This window comes from Equus asinus, chromosome 5 (genome assembly GCF_041296235.1).
Source record: "Equus asinus isolate D_3611 breed Donkey chromosome 5, EquAss-T2T_v2, whole genome shotgun sequence".
Lineage (NCBI taxonomy): Eukaryota > Metazoa > Chordata > Mammalia > Perissodactyla > Equidae > Equus > Equus asinus.
This window is the reverse complement of record NC_091794.1, coordinates 105669999-105688137: the sequence shown is the minus strand read 5'-3', so window position 1 is coordinate 105688137 and position 18139 is coordinate 105669999. Positions and strand designations below refer to the sequence as shown.

Genomic DNA, 18139 nt, shown 5'->3' with positions numbered 1-18139 from the left:
GGGGAAAACAGAGTTAATAGGCTGCAATTATAGGTCAGTGACTATTCACAGCAAATATGATTAACGTCAACCGACTGGAAGCCGGGCAGGTCTCTGGAAAGAGGGCTGGGAAGTGAGATGGAGGTCACAGGGACTCTGAACCCGGGTCCGGCTTCCAGGCTCCTGCAGGTCAGCCCCACCAGGAAGGCCCTCAGCGCTGGGGGACATTTGTGGATTTCAGGAAGGTCAAACCTGGCTGTCAGAACAAGAGCTCGTGCCTGAACGTCCCTTGACAGGTGACAAACATTTCCTCACACCTGCCCCCTTCGACCCTCACAAATGCCTCACAAGGTGGGCTTTTATGCCCATTTTACAGACGAGGCTGTTGAGGCTCAGAGAAGGGAAATGACGAAGCCGAAGTGTTGATGGGGTGGGGATGGGGGGCGTCAAAGAGGATGGTGATTGCGGAAAGAACGAGAAAGAGAAGAAACAGGATGGTTCCTGAAATTTCTTCCCCCAATATGGACCACAACCCCCTCGGGAGAAACCCCGGGCTTGGTCAAGGACAGGAAGACAAAGAAATGAAGGACAGAGGAAATGCAAGTGAGGAAAACATGAGGGGTCTGTGGGGCAGTTCGCCCCCTCTCAGGGGCCAGGCAGTGGAGTGAAGGTAGCAGAAGTGCCCAGGAGCTGCAACCCTCTGGCCCCAGGCCATCAGCCGCGGCCTAAATCCGGGTGGCTCCTTGTCCTCCTGGCCCCCAAAGAAGCGTCAGCTCCCCCTTGACTGGTATAAGCCCACCTCTCGAACCCCAGATCCAAAACCCGCTTCTCTGAGCCTTCCCTCGGCGAGGTCCTGTGTGGGGCCTGAAGCTCATGCAATTTGGGAGAGGCCGTCTCTAAGAAAAAGAATACACGAATATCTTACTTTACAAATTTTACAGTCACATGGTCTTGTGAGCACGTAAAGGGCCAGCGCCCTGAAGCTTATGCTCATTTAGCTCTGAGGTCAATCAGCCTCTGCGAATCCAGCAGCACCAATTATTGCCTTCAGTAAGCACTTACAAAGGACCTACTGTGTGCCAGGCCCTAAGGCAAACACTGCGTGCCCCACTCTGCCACCCCCACCAAAGACACTCCAGATTTGGTAGGAGACGGCTGTGTGAGCAGATCCGTTATTAATCAGGGTCGCGGGTGCAATGATAGAAGCAGGTACAAGGCACAGAGGAGGAGATCAACAATCAGGAAGGCTGCCTGGAGCAGGCAGCATCTGAGCTGGGTTAACATACCCAGTGGTCTTTTGAGATCCATGCCTGTAAACCCCGAGAGGGCAGAGCCTGGGCCTCACCCCTCTCCTCTGACTCTCTCAGCTCCGCTTCTACAGAGGAATAACGTGCGGTGTCCCCTTTCTTGACACCTGCACTGAGGTTAGCTCCTTTGGTCTCCCAGAACGGAAGAGGCACAAGGTGCATCAGGTGTCCGTACAGGACATATTTCCATACTCGATTTTCGAATATCAGGCTGGAAAAATAGTCACCATTGGGATCAGGATGCGGGAAGCTGCCCATTTGGCAAAGGATCCAGGTGGGTGGGGTTCCTCCAGGCCCCTAGAATGAGAAAAGGACAGAAACGAGGGTGGAGCCTGCGGAGGACAGAAATCTCAGGCACCAAGGTAGCAACGGGAGGGCTGCTCTGCCTGCAGCAGGTAAAGAGCAGTGATGGGAAAGGCCTGGGAAGGTGCACCCACGGCAAATCCCACTGGCTCTGCCTTCCGAAGATATCTGGAATCCTGCCCCTTCTCCCCACTCTGGTCCCTGGCCTGGGTTTCTGCAGCTGCCTCCTCTCTTGTCCCTTGGCTTCCTCCCTCACCCCTCATCGTCTGCAATCCACGCAGCAGCCAGCAGGATCCTGTTCAAAAGTAGGTCAGATCACGTCCCTCCTCTGCTCAAACCTCCTCACTTCTCTCCAAGGAAAAGTCCTGGAAGGCCTCACATCACTTTGCCCCTCAGCTCCCTGACCTCCTCTCCTACTTCCTCACCTCCCTCCCTCTGCTCCAGCCACACCGGCCTCCCTATGACTTCTCAGGCATGCCACGCACACACCTGCCTCAGTGCCTTTGCACTGGCTGTGCCCTCTGCCCGGAACTCCCTTCTCTTAGATTCCTACAGGGTTCCCTCCCCACCTCCTTCAAGTCTTTGCAGGGGTTCACCTTCTCAATGAGCCCTCCCTCTATTGCCTTTATTCTTCCTCTGCTTCTTTTTCTGTAGCACTTACTACCTTCTCACCTGCTATCTGATTCCCTATTTATTATAGTTACGGCTTGTCTTCTCCCACCCAATGTCAATTCCCTGGGGCCAGAGTATTTCCCCGTTTTGTTCATCACAGCATCTCGAGTGCCTTGAGAAGTGACAGGCATATAGAGGGGCTCTCAGTAAATATTTGTTGAATGAGTCCGGGTCAAGAGACTATGGGTAGTTTTTATCTTCTTTGGATGTTCTCTAGTTTCCATAATTCCCTTGTACTGGGTTTGTCATGATTTTTTCAAAAGATCCTTTTTCAAAGCTCGCAGTTTAGGGGCCGGCCTGGTGGCATAGCGGTTAAGTGCCCACGTTCTGCTTCAGCGGCCCAAGGTTCATCGCTTCGGATCTCGGGTGCAGATGTGGCACTGCTTGGCAAGCCATGCTGTCGTAGGCGTCCCACATATAAAACAGAACAAGACGGCACGGATGTTAGCTCAGGGCCAGTCTTCCTCAGCAAAAAGAGGAGGATTGGCAGCAGATGTTAGCTCAGGACTGATCTTCCTCAAAATAAAATTTTTTTAATTAAAAAAAATTTAAAAAGCTCGCAGTTTCGTTTTCAAATTCTTCACTCCATTGTGTATTTGATGGGAGATGAATCTGCTATTTCAGAAACAAGCCCTGGAAGCCTTTCTGGGGGGATTCTCTGGTGACACGCTTCCCTTTTAAAAGCACGCGGTTCCTGCCTATATCTTTAGTGAGAGATCAGGCCGTGCCTCTGGCGGATGGAGGCTCTGAAAGGTGCGAGCTCGCTGGGGAAATAAAGTGTCGGAGCCTGGATGTGCAAATTGACCCGGGTCGTTTTAGTTTTGCATTCACGTCTGCACTTTGTAAATATTTGCCTGGCTCCCCGCGGCTCGCACCTGCTTGCTGTCCCCTCAGGTTTATGGAGAGCGGCAGGCACCGTCATTTCTCCATCCCCACCTGGCGCTGCGAGCGAACGCCGCTGCCAGGGAAGAAAACTCTCCCGCGAAAGCCACAGGTGTCTGACAGCGCCTAAAACTAATGGCCTGTGGCTGGCCGCTGTGACTAATTCTCTGATTATTGACTTTATGATTTTACGCTTAAAACTTCTTTATAATAACACACAGAAATGTTTAATGGGCTCTATCCAGAGCCATAAAAATTACTTATTGAACAAGCGTTTTAAAACTATTAATCTATTGTTTTCCATTAATAATGGCTCTCCAAAGAACAGGCGACAGCTTAATGTATCCACAGCATTTCTCCTCGAAAACTGGCCTTTTTAATACATAAATGCCGCTCCCAAGGCATCGCGGGCTGGCTGGTCGGCTGGCCGCGGCTAACCCGCCCAGGGCAGATTCAGGTTCCACCAGTCCCAGAAGGTGCTTTAAGGATTTCCAGAATGAACAGGGGCCCTGGGAGGTCTTCAGAGTCCCTGAGAGAGATCTGAGAGCCCCACTCCTCAATTTCTCTCTTTCTGTGCAAAGGAGAAGAGGAATTCTAAGGGCTTGTTCTGCAAGGTCCACGACGGAGAGCACAGAGAGAAGCCGGCAATGTGCACATCTCTCTACTCTTCTTCCTTCCAGAAGGTTCCCAGTAATCACCTGGTGGTACCCGCCCCTTCCCACTTTTTCTGCTGGCAAGCCCACGGCTCAAAGTTTTCTGGGCTACCACGCCCCCGTTTTTTGCTATCTTAGGCGCACAATCCCCCCAGGCATGGCTCGGTTCCCACTTCAGGTGGTGAGGCTCACCCCTTTCACCCCCATCCATTTACTTTCCTGGGTGATGCAGATTTGGGAGCATCTTGGCACCACATGGGCACTTATTCTGGGGTCTCAGGCTGTCTGCTCATTGAACAAGTATTTATTGAGCATCTACTGAGCACCAGGCAGTGTTCTTGGTTCTGGAGATACAGCAATAAACCAGAAACCCGGGGACTTTGCCCTCACGGAGCTACCTGCTGTGGGGGGAGCGCAGGTGACAAGCAGGTGAACAATCGTAGCTCATTTTAACTAGTGAAGAGTACTGAGAAGCCAACAGGAAGAGACTGTGATGGGGTGGGCGAGGACTGCTTTAGACGGAGCATCCGGAAGGCTCCTGGAGGAGGTAGTCTTTGCGCAGAGATTTGAGTGACAGGAAGGAACCAGCCATGAGAAATGGGGGAGGAACATTGTAGGCAGGGGAAAGGCAGTGCAAAGGCCCTGGGGGTGAGGTGTACATACGGGCATCACTATAGGCGACGGCCCAACCCAGCCAACGACTGTTCCTTACCTGGCAAGTGCAGGATTCTGCTCAGTCAATGCCTCAAACCCTCCATGTGGCTCCTGGGGATCCACAGAGCCACGCAGTCTGAGAAGCACTTCACCTCACCTGTCGAACAAGAAGATGCTTCTGAGAAGGAAGGAAGGACTTCAATGGAACGGTTAGGAAGGGGCACATAGGATTCATATTGTCACAACCAAGAGGAACCCTTTACTCCACGCAGAGGTCACAGTTCACAGAAGGTCAGAGGAGAAATGTCTTAGGGTGGGGCTTCTCAAACTTGAGTGTGCCTACAAATCACCTGGGGGTCTTTTTAAATTACAGATCCAAGGGGGGACTTGAGATTCAGCAATTCTAACAGGCTCCCAGGTGATGCCGATGCAGCTAGTCCAGGGGTTTGAATCCCACCTCAGTTTTATGTGTGTGTGTGTGTGTGTGTACCACTTGCTTAGTTTCAATTTCTTCCTGTGAATTGATTGTATGATGACAATGGTGGTGACTATGGTGATGATGATGATGGAGATGATGATGATGATGATGGTAATGATGGCGATGATGGTGATGACAGGACTTCACAGGGTGGATGTGAGACTTGAATGAGTTAATGCCGACAGTGGTCTTTACAGGGTGCTCATCACAGAGAGTGGTGCCTAAAGATGACAGGTCTTATGACAATTACTATCACCCAGAGATGCAAGGACTTGTCCATTGTCACAGAGCAACAGGATCAGGTGACTAAACATCCCAACCATCATTTTCCAGCTCATCACATAGTCAAACAAATTAGAGTGTCAGAGAAATCGAATAAACGTTAGGGCGCCCACAACCGTGAATCAATACCAAAGCCCATGTCATGTTTCTCTGCTGCTGCTCGAGGCACATCTGACCCCTGGCCGGCCTCAGGGTCATCACTGTGGACAAGCTTCCCACCGTGTGGGAGAGTTGGTGGAGAAAATGGGGGCTCTAGGCTGAATCTACACAGCACAGACATGTCATAGCCGTGTGCAGTTTAAAAGATGTGAAAACGCCCAGGTAGGAACTTGCACATAAGTCACGTGACTCATAAAAGTGGACGAGGGGCAAACCAGGGCATCTTTGGAGCTTTGCAGCTCAGCTGAGGACCCCCAGTGGAGGTCACAGCCTCTGCACAGGCCAGAGGTGAGAGGCAGCATGCAGTGTCCTGGTGACAACCCACCCCTACTTCTGCTCATGCCACCCCTAATCCACTCTCCACATGGCATCAAGAAGGATCTTAAAGTGTAAATGAGATCATGTTAGTTCCTTCTCAGAGGGTTTCAACAGCTGCCCTCTGTCCTTGGAATAAAATCCGAACACTTCCACAGCCCACAAGACCCTGCCCACCTCTCTATACTCTTCCATCACCACACTCTGGCCAAGCTGGTCTTTTCTCCACCTCAGGGCCTCTGCACATGCTGTTCCCTCTGCCTGTAACACAGTTCCCCATTCTTCACATGGCTCCTCTTCATCCAGCAGGTCTCAGCTTCAATGTCACCTCCTCTGGGAGACCCTCTGACCACCCCGGCCTTGTGTTTGTTTCCTTCCTGGCTCACATCACTGTTGGAAATTACATTATCCACTGCTTCACAAGATTTCTGTATAATTCTCCCACTTGAGTGAAGACAAGTGCGGATAAGCTTGTTTTCCACTCAAGTGAAAATGAGCTTGAGCAGGACAAGGGCCGTGTCTGCCTGTTCACACTCTGCTCCCAGGGCCTTTCCATTGTCAGGGCCCAGCACGTAGTAGGTGTTCACTGACTGCTTCTCCAGCAAATGGCCATGGCTGCAGCCTAGCGTGCCCAGGAGAGGCAGTGATGGAAGTAATGACCCGGTGATTTGTGTTTCCCTTCCCCCCCCAGCACATTAATTATGAACTCCATGAAAAGGCATAAATTGTGTCTAACATTCCCCATGGCACCCCCACACCTTGTCCCGTGCCTGACATCCCAAAGCCCTGATATATACGTGTTAAACACACGCTTTCATTGCGAGTACACTGGAGTTTTCTGCACTCACACAGGAATGACAATGTCAAGTTTGGCCACAGCAAGAAAAATCATGTTGGATGTGACATAGTTCCCCAAACACAGCCCTGCCCAGGCAGCCCTAATGGCCTAGAGTTGATAAAGATCTTAAATTAAATATACTTGACCTTGAGAGAATTATGTTAAGTGAAATAAGCCAGCGAGAGAAAGATAATCTGTGTATGACTCCACTCATATGAGGAATTTAAAACTATGGACCAAGAACAGTTTAGTGGATACCAGGGGAAAGGTGGGGTGGGGGGTGGGCACAAAGGGTGAAGTGGTGCACCTACAACATGACTGACAAACATTAATGTACAATTGAAATTTCACAAGATTGTAACCTATCAATAACTCAATTAAAAAAAAATTGAAAAAAAAAATATACTCTAGACCTGGCTTATCTGACAACTGGAGAAATGGGAAGATGGAAAAATCTTATCTCCTGGGTTAACTTCTCTCTCAACAGTGAAACGAAAGCTGCCGGGAAGATCACAAGAAGCACGGGGCCCCAGAGTTGGACGGTCAGGGGTCAGATCCCGGATGGAGATTTGTGACCTGGGGCAAGTCATCTAACCTCTCTAAGACTCCATTTTCTCTTCTGCAAAATGGGCACATGTGCCCATAGAAAGGTTTGGCCCTTTGCCCCCAGCTCCTGGGAGGTAAATTCTAAGTGTGTGGACTGTTCTGCCTGAGAAGTGTCTTTGTCTACCTGGGGGCCTTGAGCCACACAGCACAGTCTATGCTCAGGATGTGATTTATGGTGGGGGGCCTTGGACACTATCAGCTCAACCTCTGGAGGGGCTGGAGACCAAGGCCAGCCACGCAGGTGGTCAGCCACGCCTGTGTGACCGAGCCCAAGTAAAAATCTGGATGCCAAGGCTCAGGTGAGCTTCCCTGGTTGGCAGTCCTCTGTATGTCATCACACATCGTTGCTGGGAGGGGTCAGCACTGTCCGCACAACTCCGCTGGGAAAGGACGACCGGAAGCTTGCCCCTGGACCTCTTCTGGATGCTGCCTGCGCACCTCTTCCCCTGGCTGATCTTAATCCACATCCTTTCACTGTAATGAACCATAACCATGAGTATAATGGCTTTTCTAGGTTCTATGAGTCCTCCTGGTGAATTATTGCACCTAAGGGGGGCCTTGGGGAGCCCTGACCTTGAAGTTGGTGTCAGAAGTGAGAGTGGTCGTGGGACTCCTGAGCCTCACAGCACAGTGACAGCACCTCCCGCACTGGGGATCAAGAAGGTGAAATGAGGCAAGGCACGTAAACCCCTCAGCACAGGGCCCGGCCTGGAACAAGTGTTCAGCAGTATGTGCTCTCCTCTGGGGTCTGCTGTTTGGGGTGGTGGCTAACTGCAGGGACTCAAGCCCGCCTGCCTGGGCTGACATCCGGCTCTACCACTCGTGGCTGCTGGACCTTAGACTGGCCATTCCCTCCCTTGGACCCTGGTTTTCTCATCTGCAAGTCGCGCTCTCGTAAGGAGGAGCTAATGGACACAAATCCCCGAAGGCAGGCCTGGCACAGGACACACACTCCGAGTGCCGGTTTTCATTATTGAAGCAAGTGCTGCACTCTGAGTCGGAGGATCCCAGGCCCAGCCCTCCTGCTGGCACCAGCCGGCCACGTGGCCTCCAGCACTTGGCCTCCCAGAATCCATTTCCCTGTCGGGAGGCTGAGAGACCGAAACCCAGTCTTCTGCAGAAGGCTTTCTCACTTCCGAAGTTACCCAATATCTCCAGGTTGCTTATCAATCTGCTCAGTGAGGAAACACCCAAAGCCTGATGCAAGCCACAAAAGCATGATTTATTGACCTGTCAAAAATGTCAAGTGCAGCGCTTGGCCTGTCCTTGTTTGACCTGAAGGGGAGAATCCATGGGAACACCACAGGTTGAACACAAAGAGACGATGGCCCTGCAGGAGAGGAGGAGCAGGGAAGAGGGTTGGAACACAGCTGTGTGCAGACAACAGCGCTGCTGCTGATCTCCCTGCTCTCGTTCAATCCATCACATTCATTTGAGCGCCTACCCTATGCACTGACCGAGACAGGCAAAGACCCACCAAAAAACAGATAAAGAAATAAACAGACAATCTCAGATGATGATCTGGCTCTGAAGAAAACAGAGCAATGACATACAAAGAGTTTGGGTTGGGGAACATCAGTGTTAAAAGATAATTTTCAAAAAAGGAAACATTAGCACTCTCATACAGGTAAAAAAAAAAATGAACCTGTGTTAAAGATTTTATTTAACTCATTATTAATGAGGGAACCAGGCAGATGTTACAACCAGTTCAAAGGAGAAATCAAAGAAGAGCTACATTTATAGATGAGGAATGTTGAAATGAATTTGCAAACAGACACAAAACTGGCTTCTGCCGCAGAGGGGGATGGAAGTCAATTGAACAACCCCTGACGCAATTTATTTGCACATCGTCCAAAGACAAGAATCATTTGCATTTGTCATGGGTTCTCTACAACTCACGACATTATGAAATAGCTCAGAGGCAACGAAAGACAAACACAGGGAGCGGGAAGGGGGTGCTGTAAACAAGGCAGTTTTCCACTGAAGACGCGCTCTCATCTTTTTTTGCTTATTCCAAATTTCCTCACATCAGATAAAACATCGCTGAGAAGTGACATTTGAGCCAAGAGGGTACCAAGGAGTTCGTGCAAAGCTCTGGGGAGAGGCATCCCCAGCAGAGGGCACAGTAGGCGCAAAGATCCTACAGTAGAGAATGAGCGTGGTGTGTCTAAGGAACAGAAAGAAGGTCAGCGCGGCTGGGGCCAGGGACAAGAGGGCGAGTGGCGGGCACAAGATGAGAAGAGCAGGCGGGCGCCAGAAAAAACAGCGCAGGCTGGGATTTTGCCTTAAGCGTGAAGAGAAGCCCTGAAGAACAGGGAGCGAGGAAGGGACAGCATCTCACTCGGATTTTAAAAGAATCTTTCTGGCTGCCAAGACTGGAGCTATTTAAAAATGACTGTAGGCAAGAATCTAAACTTAGAAAGAAATTTTCCTCAGCAGAGTTTAAGAAACAATCCTGGAGCCAGAAGCTGGAAAGAAGGAACGGACAGTAACAGGGCTCCTGCCTCCTGGTGGGAATGAGATGGGTTCAACCACTTTGGGAACCTGATAGAACCTACTAAAACCAAACATTCCTACCCTGTGACCTCCAGCAATTCCACTCCAACAGATGCCTGAGCACGTGGGCACCAGAAGACGTGGACAAGATCGTTCGCCTCAGCACTGTTACTTCCTAAACCTGGAAACCACTCAAATGCCCATCAATAGTAGAACGGATTCAGTGGTTTACTCATCCAGTGGACTCCTGTACTGCAATCAAAAGGAAGGAACTACTGATACGTGCTGATCCACGGACGAATCGCAGACACAATTTGCTGAGTGAAAGAAGCCAGAGTTAGAAGAGCATGTACTTGGGGCCGGCCCGGTGGCACAGTGGTTAAGTGCGCACGTTCTGCTTCGGCGGCCCCGGGTTCGCCAGTTCGGATCCGGGGTGCAGACATGGCACCGCTTGGCACACCAAGCTATGGTAGGCATCCCACATGTAAGGGGAGAAACATGGGCATGGATGTTAGCTCAGGGCCAGTCTTCCTCAACAAAAAGAGGAGGATTGGAGGCAGATGTTAGCTCGGGGCTGATCTTCCTCCAAAAGAAAAACGAAGAAGAAGAAGAGTATATATTCTCTGATGACATTTACAGGAAGTTCAAAACAGACAAAACCAGCCCTAGGGTTTGGAAATCCAGATAGGGTTTACCTTCCTAGAGAAAGAAAAGAGCAAGGAATGATTGAGAAGAAGCCCAGGAAGGGCTTCCAAGGAGCTGATGCCGTCAGCCTCGTCCCGGGTGGCAGTCACAGGAGTGTGCACTTCAGAACAGTGACTGAGCCACACACCAGAGCTGAAGGGAACAACTGTGAAGCGCTTTGAAACGGATCCCCAAATTACTAGGTTCCTTCAACAGAAAACTGGGTGTCGTCCACCGCACGCGTCAGGACTATTTTCTTCTATGCACATTTTCATCAGCTTTGAGCTATTTTACAGCTCTGTGAGTTGTTGAATACTGATAATACTGCAAAGGATGCTTGTCCAGAAAAACACACACTGCGTCCAGTGGAGTTGTAGTTAGTTACTGACCTACGGAGACTGACCAATTTTGTATCCATTAAGCCAATCCATTCCAGCATTCCTGACGGCCTATATTGTGTCCGCTCCTGGATTCTGCTTCAAACCCATTGTAATGTCATACTGGTTCCCTCATTAGTTAGTGAGTTCAATAAAATCTATGACGTGTTCATTTTATATTTGTATAAAAGTCATGATTATACCCTTTTAAAAAAATTCTCCTGGGGCTGGCCCTGTGGCCAAGTAGTTAAATTTGTGAGTTCCACTTCGGTGGCCCAGGGTTTCGCTGGCTCAGATCCTGGGCATGGACATGGCACCGCTCATCAGGCCATGCTGAGGAGGCGTCCCACATGCCACAGCTAGAAGGACCCACAATTAGAATATAGGGGGGGCTTTGGGGAGAAGAAGGAAAAATTAAAAATAAATTTTAAAAAGATTCTCCTTTGGGGCTGGCCCCGTGGCTGAGTGGGTAAGTTCGCGCGCTCCGCTGCAGGCGGCCCAGTGTTTCGTTGGTTCGAATCCTGGGTGCGGACATGGCACTGCTCATCAGACCACGCTGAGGCAGCGTCCCACATGCCACAACTAGAAGAACTCACAACGAAGAATACACAACTATGTACCGGGGGGCTTTGGGGAGAAAAAGGAAAAAATAAAATCTTTAAAAAAAAAAAAAAAAGATTCTCCTTTAACAAGATCTATATGTTTTTCTGTATTTATGGTAGGCTCCAGTAAAAAAAAAAAAAGGTTAAATAAAAAAGTTAAATTTAAAAGGACGGGACAGGGCACTGTGGTTCCATCTAAGACTGCTATCATCAGCCTTCAAGTCTTGGATGGGACAGGGCCAGGCCAGCTGCCAAGGCCGACAGTCTCCCCAGTGCAGTTTGGCAAAGAACGACAGGACCATCTCCTCGGCCTGGAATCTGAGCCCAGCCTGCAGCCTTGCGGCCAGAGGGACAGCCGGCTGTCCGCTGCTAACTTCATTCACTGAATTCAAAAGCAAGAGCCGCGCCCCGCTCCTAGGAGGCAGGCCGGTCCCTGCTCCTCCCTGCTCGCTGGATGCTGAACCTGCTGCGGCCTCCCGCCGGATCCCAGCGGGGGGGGGCGGGGGGGGGCGCTATTATTATTTGATTAATTCACAAAACAAAGACCTGGCTTGGGCAATTGGGCTTGAAGTAAGGTTCTCCAAGGGCGAGTAAATCTGAAACTAGAGCAGAGAAATAAACCAGGGAAGGAGAAGTGGTTGTCTCTGACATTTAGCTCCATCCTCGCCAGGGAATTCTTGCCTCTGCCGTTATATTAAGAAAAGCTGCGCAAAATCGACCTTGCAAGAGGCCAGGGGCAGCGGGTGGATGGCGGACGACCACCCCTCTTCGGTACCTGCTCCAGTACTCCTCCTGGAGCTTCTGACCCCAGTGATGATTGACAAACTATTAGGAGAAAGATGTGGGCTTAGGTTTTGCCCCCTCACCTCTGCACCCCAGCTGAGGTGGTCCCTGAACTTAGCCGTCCCAGCCTCGGGGTGGAATGACACTCCATCCCCAGAGCTGACTCCCACCTCCGAGAGAAGTGGGTGGTACCCAGGGACTGGGTTGGTGGGGGACAGCGCCCAGGCCTCCTCCTCCCCCACCCTCCCCTACTCAGCTTCTCCGTCACCTTCATTGTCTTCCGAATTACAAACCTCAGTAAACGCGAAACAAAAGCCCTGCAGTGAACGGCCAAGCCCCCCCGGGGGAAGTGGCCACAGCCAGCTATTGTTAACATTCAAGCCGGCCCTTCGAGGCCTCACTTCCCACTCCCATGAGCTCTCAAAGTATTTCTTAAAAGTGGATCTCAGCTGGGGAAGGGAGGCAGCAATTCTGTTGCTAAGGAAAATGAGATTTTCTCTGTCTCCTCACAATTCAGTAGCTTGTGACCAGGATCCCTGTCATCGGGAAACCTGAAATCAAGCATCTCTTGGTCAACTTGAACCCTAATTTGTTTTAAGGACCCCTCTAAAAAAAACAGTGAGTGTTCCGTTTTCTCCCAACGTTCTGGGAATCCTTTGCAAGACGGAATGGCTCAAATTCTGGGAGCCTGAGGAAGGTGGGAACGACTATGGCTGGACATCATCTGAGAGGCCAGCCACTCCCAGACCACTCCCACACCTGGTCCGGCCTCACATTGGGGCCCCTCTTCCCACTTAGATGTGAGGTTTCAGGATTATGAGAGAAAATACTTGGTTTCTGCTCCAAGGGGTATGGGAGTGCTTAGTGCTCCATTGGCTTCTCCCAATTCCCACAATAACCAGGTAAAACCTTTGTGAACGGCCTGGATAAGGCATACTTACCAGACAACTGCCGAGGATCTCCCCTCTCCCCCATCCTCAGGCTCAGCAGCTCTCTCCTGCCCTGGATGAATTTATCCAGAAGCAGTTCCAAGCGCATACGTGAAAGGTCAGCCTCCTCCCTCCCCTCCAGAGCAGGTCTCAAGGGTCACTCAGGTGCCAAGGAGCACAGGTGGGAGCCCACATCTCTCAACTCCTCCCTGCCCCCCTTCTTTGGCGAGATTAACTGTGTTAGCCCTGGGAGCCCCAAGTAAAGATGGTGACCAGAAGAATGACAATAGAGGGGCCAGCCCTGTGGCCTAGTAGTTAAATTCATTCTCCCATTTGGGAGCCCAGGTTTTGTTCCCAGGTCGTACACCACTCGTCAGTCATGCTGTTGTGGCAACCCACATACAAAATAGAGGAAGATTGGCACAGCTGTTAGCTCAAAGTGAATCTTCCTCAGCAAAAGAAGAAGAAGAAGAAAGATGACAGTAGACTGATTCTACTGAAAGCCAAAGGCTGAAGCTCAGCTTGCAGGAGAGAACTGCGCAGGGAGAAAAAAAGAGTTTTTTCCTCGACCCTTTTAGGGTCCCAGGCTGGATCTGCAAATTAAACTAAAAAAGATAGAGTAACAGGAGAAAAGCATTGACACTTATTTAATATAAATTTTACAGGACACAGGAGACTTCACAAGGAAATAAAGACCCAGAGAAATGGTTAAACCTGAGTGTTTTATGCTAGGCTGGATGAAGAGTGGACAGTCGTGGAGAAATCTGACAGAGCCAAGAGCATGGGGTAAGTGCAGCAGTGGGGGACACTCAGCAAGGCCTGTTCCTTCAGATTCCCCTCAGTGTCCCTGCATCTTAGAGAAAAGGATGCTCCTCTCCTCCAGGTATAGGGAGGGTACCTCTCACATGAGAGTCTTCTGACCTGCTTCAGGGGAAGGTCAGAGAGTCCTTCCTGCTTCTGCCATTTCTCAGACTCCTTCAGCTTAAAATATTCAACATTCCAAGGTGCCATATTTTGGGGTAGCGCGTCCTGAACGCCTGTCTCCAGGCCAAATGAAGGAAAGAAGCTGAGAAGCCAACTTTAACTAAGAAACTGTCATGCTCTCTTGACCTGACTTCCCAGAAACCTACTCAGGGGGCCCCCTTCTGGCAGACTTCAAAGGGAGCTGGGAGCCGCCACCCCAGCTGGCTGAGGTTTGGAGAGTTTCTGAGCGAATGAACGGAGACTTTCTGAATGGACCAGCTGAGGCGGGAGAAATCGTGGACAGAGGAGGGAAGTGAACCGACTTGAAGTTTTTAAAGGATCGCTGTGGCTGCTAGGTTGAGATGGCCTGGAAGGGGGTGAGGGAAGAAGCCAAGAGACCAGCCGAGAGCCTCATGCCACCATCACGCAGCAGACAAGTGTCCCCCGCACACGCCCGGCCCTTGCCTCCCAGTTGTTCCTTTTCACGGAGTCTGCACTTGGCTCCCCCACCTACCTGCTTCCGACCCTCTCTGCCAGGCCCAGCTCAGTGATCGTTCTCCAGGCTCTCCAGGACTGACACTGCATGCCCGGATCTTGTGGTTAGATATCCTTCAAGCATTTGATGTTTCAGTGCCACAAAGCAAGGCTGCAAACAAGAGCGGAAAGAAGCAGCAGACTGAAGCTGGGAGACACATCCTGGCCCCAGTTTAGCTGCTAACCAGCTCGGGCAAATCACCTCACTTGCCTGTGTTTGTTTGCCTTTCCACACCGCTGTTATGGGCGGAGTTGTGACCCCCCACCCTGCCCCTCAAAATTCACATGTGGAAGTCCTAACTCCCAGGACCTCAGAATGTGACCTTATTTGGAGATAGGATCTTCACGGAGGTAATTAAGTTCAAATGGGGTCATTCGGGCCCTAACCTAATCTGACTAGTGTCCTTATAAGAGGAAGTTAGCACACAGACACACACAGAGGGAAGACCACGTGAAGACACACGGAGAAGACAGCCAGCCACAGCCAAGGAGAGAGGCCTCAGAAGGAACCAGCCCTGCTGACACCTTGATCTCAGATGTCCAGCCTCCAGAACTGTAGGAAAATAAATTTCTGTTGTTTAAGCCCCTAGTCTGTGGTGCTTTGTTATGGCGGCCCCAGCAAACTAATCCCCCTGCAAAACGAGCACTTAGGACCCACGGCTCCTAATACCCCTTGCAAGTAAAAAATACGCATCTTCATTCTAACTATTCCATTTTATCTCTATGTGTGCCTTCTTTCCCCCCAAAATTTTGCCATCATTGAAAGTCAAGGAACTTCAAAATCCCAGCAGGGTGCTGGGCACATGGTAGCTCCTCATAAACACTTACTGAATGAATAAAAGAACAAGAGGGCAAAGGAGAAGGGAAGACCCTTAATTCTGTGAAATATAGTGTTCACTGTGCACCTGCTATGTGCTGGGCCCTGTTCTAAGTGCTGGGCTCACAGTCGTGAACGGGAGCTGTCCTCACTGCCTTCATGGAGGTGACATCCTAGTATGGGGGGAGGAGAACAAACCTTAGCACATAAACAAGGAAATTCTGTAATACTGCTAGTCAGTCAACCCCAGCTCCTTATTGAACAGCTACTTTGTGCCAGGAGCTGCCCCAGAGGTAAACAAGGCCATCCCCCTGTTTCAGCTGCAGCCCCAAGCAGCCCCTCTGTTAGCTTTCTAGGGCTGCCACGACAAAGTACACACACTTGGTGACTTAAAACACCAGAGACTGGGCCCGGCCCGGTGGCGCAGCAGTTAAGTGCGCACGTTCCGCTTCTCGGCGGCCCGGGGTGCATCAGTTCAGATCCCGGGTGCGGACATGGCACCACGTGGCAAAAGCCATGCTGTGGCAGGCGTCCCACATATAAAGTAGAGGAAGATGGGCACGGATGTTAGCTCAGGGCCAGTCTTCCTCAGCAAAAAGAAGAGGATTGGCAGTAGTTAGCTCAGGGCTAATCTTCCTCAAAAAAAAAAAAACAAAAAAACCCACAAAGACCGATTCTCACGGTTCTGGAGGCCAAATCACGGTGTCAGAAAGGCCACGCTCTTTCTGCAGGCCCTAGGGGCGGACCCTCCCTTCCTCCTAGGTTCTGGCGGGTGCCAGCAATCCTCCGCATTCCTTGGCTTGTAGATGCATCACTCCAATCTGCCTCCATCTTGCTGTTCTCCCTTGTGTCTCTGGTCCAAACTTCCCTCTTCTTACAAGGATACCAGTCATCAGATTAGAATCCACCCTAATCCAGTAAGACTTCATTTTACCTTGATCACAGCTGCCAAGACCCTATTTCCAAATAAAGTCACGTTCACAAGTGCCAGGGGTTTGAACAGGCCTTTTTGAGGGACACAAGTCAACCTACAACAGCTACTGTCTTGCCTTGACCACTCAGAGCGAGCAAGACTGCAGCAGAATTTAAAGGTCAGGACTATCCCTCTCCACCCCATTCTTGGAATCTAATTAATTCTGCTAATCATTTTTGGATCTTTTTTTTTTAACTGAGCTGTAAGACAATTATCCCAGATACATCAAAATTTTGGAGTCTTAGGATAACATCCTTTTTTTTAACTGGATCTCTTCTCCTCAGCACTTCATTATGACAATTTTCAAACATGCAGAAAAATCAGAAGTGTACAATGAACATTCACATAGCCACCACCCGGATTCGACTCAGATCGTTGATCTATTGCTCCATCCATTTTGGATTGTCTCTCTTTTTGACTCATCCCTCTGTTGATCAACATTTCCTTTAATCCCATGTTGCTCTGGATTTAAGAGCCACCTGAGAGGACGTGGGGTTGGAATTCGGGATCCAGTGCAGTGCGTGGAGGCTGGTTGTCATCAGGGTCTCTGCACACACAGATGGGAGGCCCTCGTGACACCCAACAGAAGCAAACAAGAGCAGAACACACAGCTGATTAAACCTCCACGGGGACTCTCGAGGGTGCCGGAGGGGCCTGGAGGCCCTGGCCCTCTTTAGAAGGCCTCACGCAGGAATGCCAAGGCCTGGGCAAACGTCCTCAGAACACAGCTCATTCAACTCACTCGACTCGGAGAACCTTCGAGGACCACCCCCAAGCTCGCTCTTAAACCTTAAAATGAGACGACGAAACAGGAATTAAAAAGAAGGTTTTCTTCCCTGTTTTGACAACCAAAACCCCATTCCTCCTGCACACACATAGCCCTACACGCAGAGCTGTCCATCACCCTATACACACATGCCCTTCACACACACCCGCGCACACACACACACACACACACACACAGAGTAGGGGCTCCTGTCTTGGATACTTTTAGAGAAAGCAGTTTCGTTGGGATCTTTTCAGTTGGGCTCAAATTTCATTTCTCCATTTAGGAAAATCACATTTTCAAAATTGCTTTTGCTCAATAGATTGGAAGCCCTGGGAACTGGCCAAATCACAGCCCCCTCACAGTTTCACCACGATTTTATTTAACACCCTCCCTCTCTTGCAAATGAGAAATTGTGAAATCCTTTTTAAACTGAGGGCTCTTATACCTACTAAGCCGGTTTTTCAAAAGCAGAAACCACTGACCCACTCACCGGTTCCCTTTGATAGTTAGAGGTCAAAGATTAATAAAATATATTAACTTCAATTGCCAAGCTTCCAAGGCATTTAAAACGGGCCTATCTCAGTGAGATCTGGCACCATCATTACCACTTTATAGATGAGGAGACCGACCTTTGACTACACGATTACCAGGCTTGGTGAAAAGCTACCTGATTAGTCAGTTGCCAAAGACACACAGTACCCTGGGAACCAGGGAATGAATGGTCAGTGAGTTGTGACACAGAAACACGGCTTTCTTCTTTGCTCTACTAGAAGAAGTGATGTAATCCATTCTAGGGACGAGTTCCCTCTCTTTCTGGAACAGAATGCAAGTCTTTGACCATCCATCCCTCCAAGAGGGGAGCCAGTTTGTCTGTTGCTAAGAACCATCGTTTACATTGAACCCTTCCAGAGGCAGAGGTTCTAGAATATAGAGCATCCAACTTGGGGTTCTTACCCAGGGTCCACCTCAAGGTTACATGTATAGGATTCAGGATTTCTTGAACTTGGATGGGGAAAAAAATTACATCTTTATTTTCACTAACTTCTAACTGAAATTTAGCATTTGCTTCTGTCATGAATGTCGG

The 18139-nt window shown here is 50.0% G+C and overlaps 1 non-coding gene across 1 annotated transcript; it reads right to left on the bottom strand.

The window, feature by feature from the left end:
- LOC106836703 (uncharacterized) lies at window positions 1-14972 on the bottom strand. The gene is made up of 3 exons (XR_011503644.1): window positions 14477-14972; window positions 4509-4607; window positions 1-1583 (listed from the first exon to the last, which is right to left on the bottom strand). It is a non-coding gene; the product is annotated as an uncharacterized protein (transcript).
- Window positions 14973-18139: the final 3167 nt, after the last annotated feature.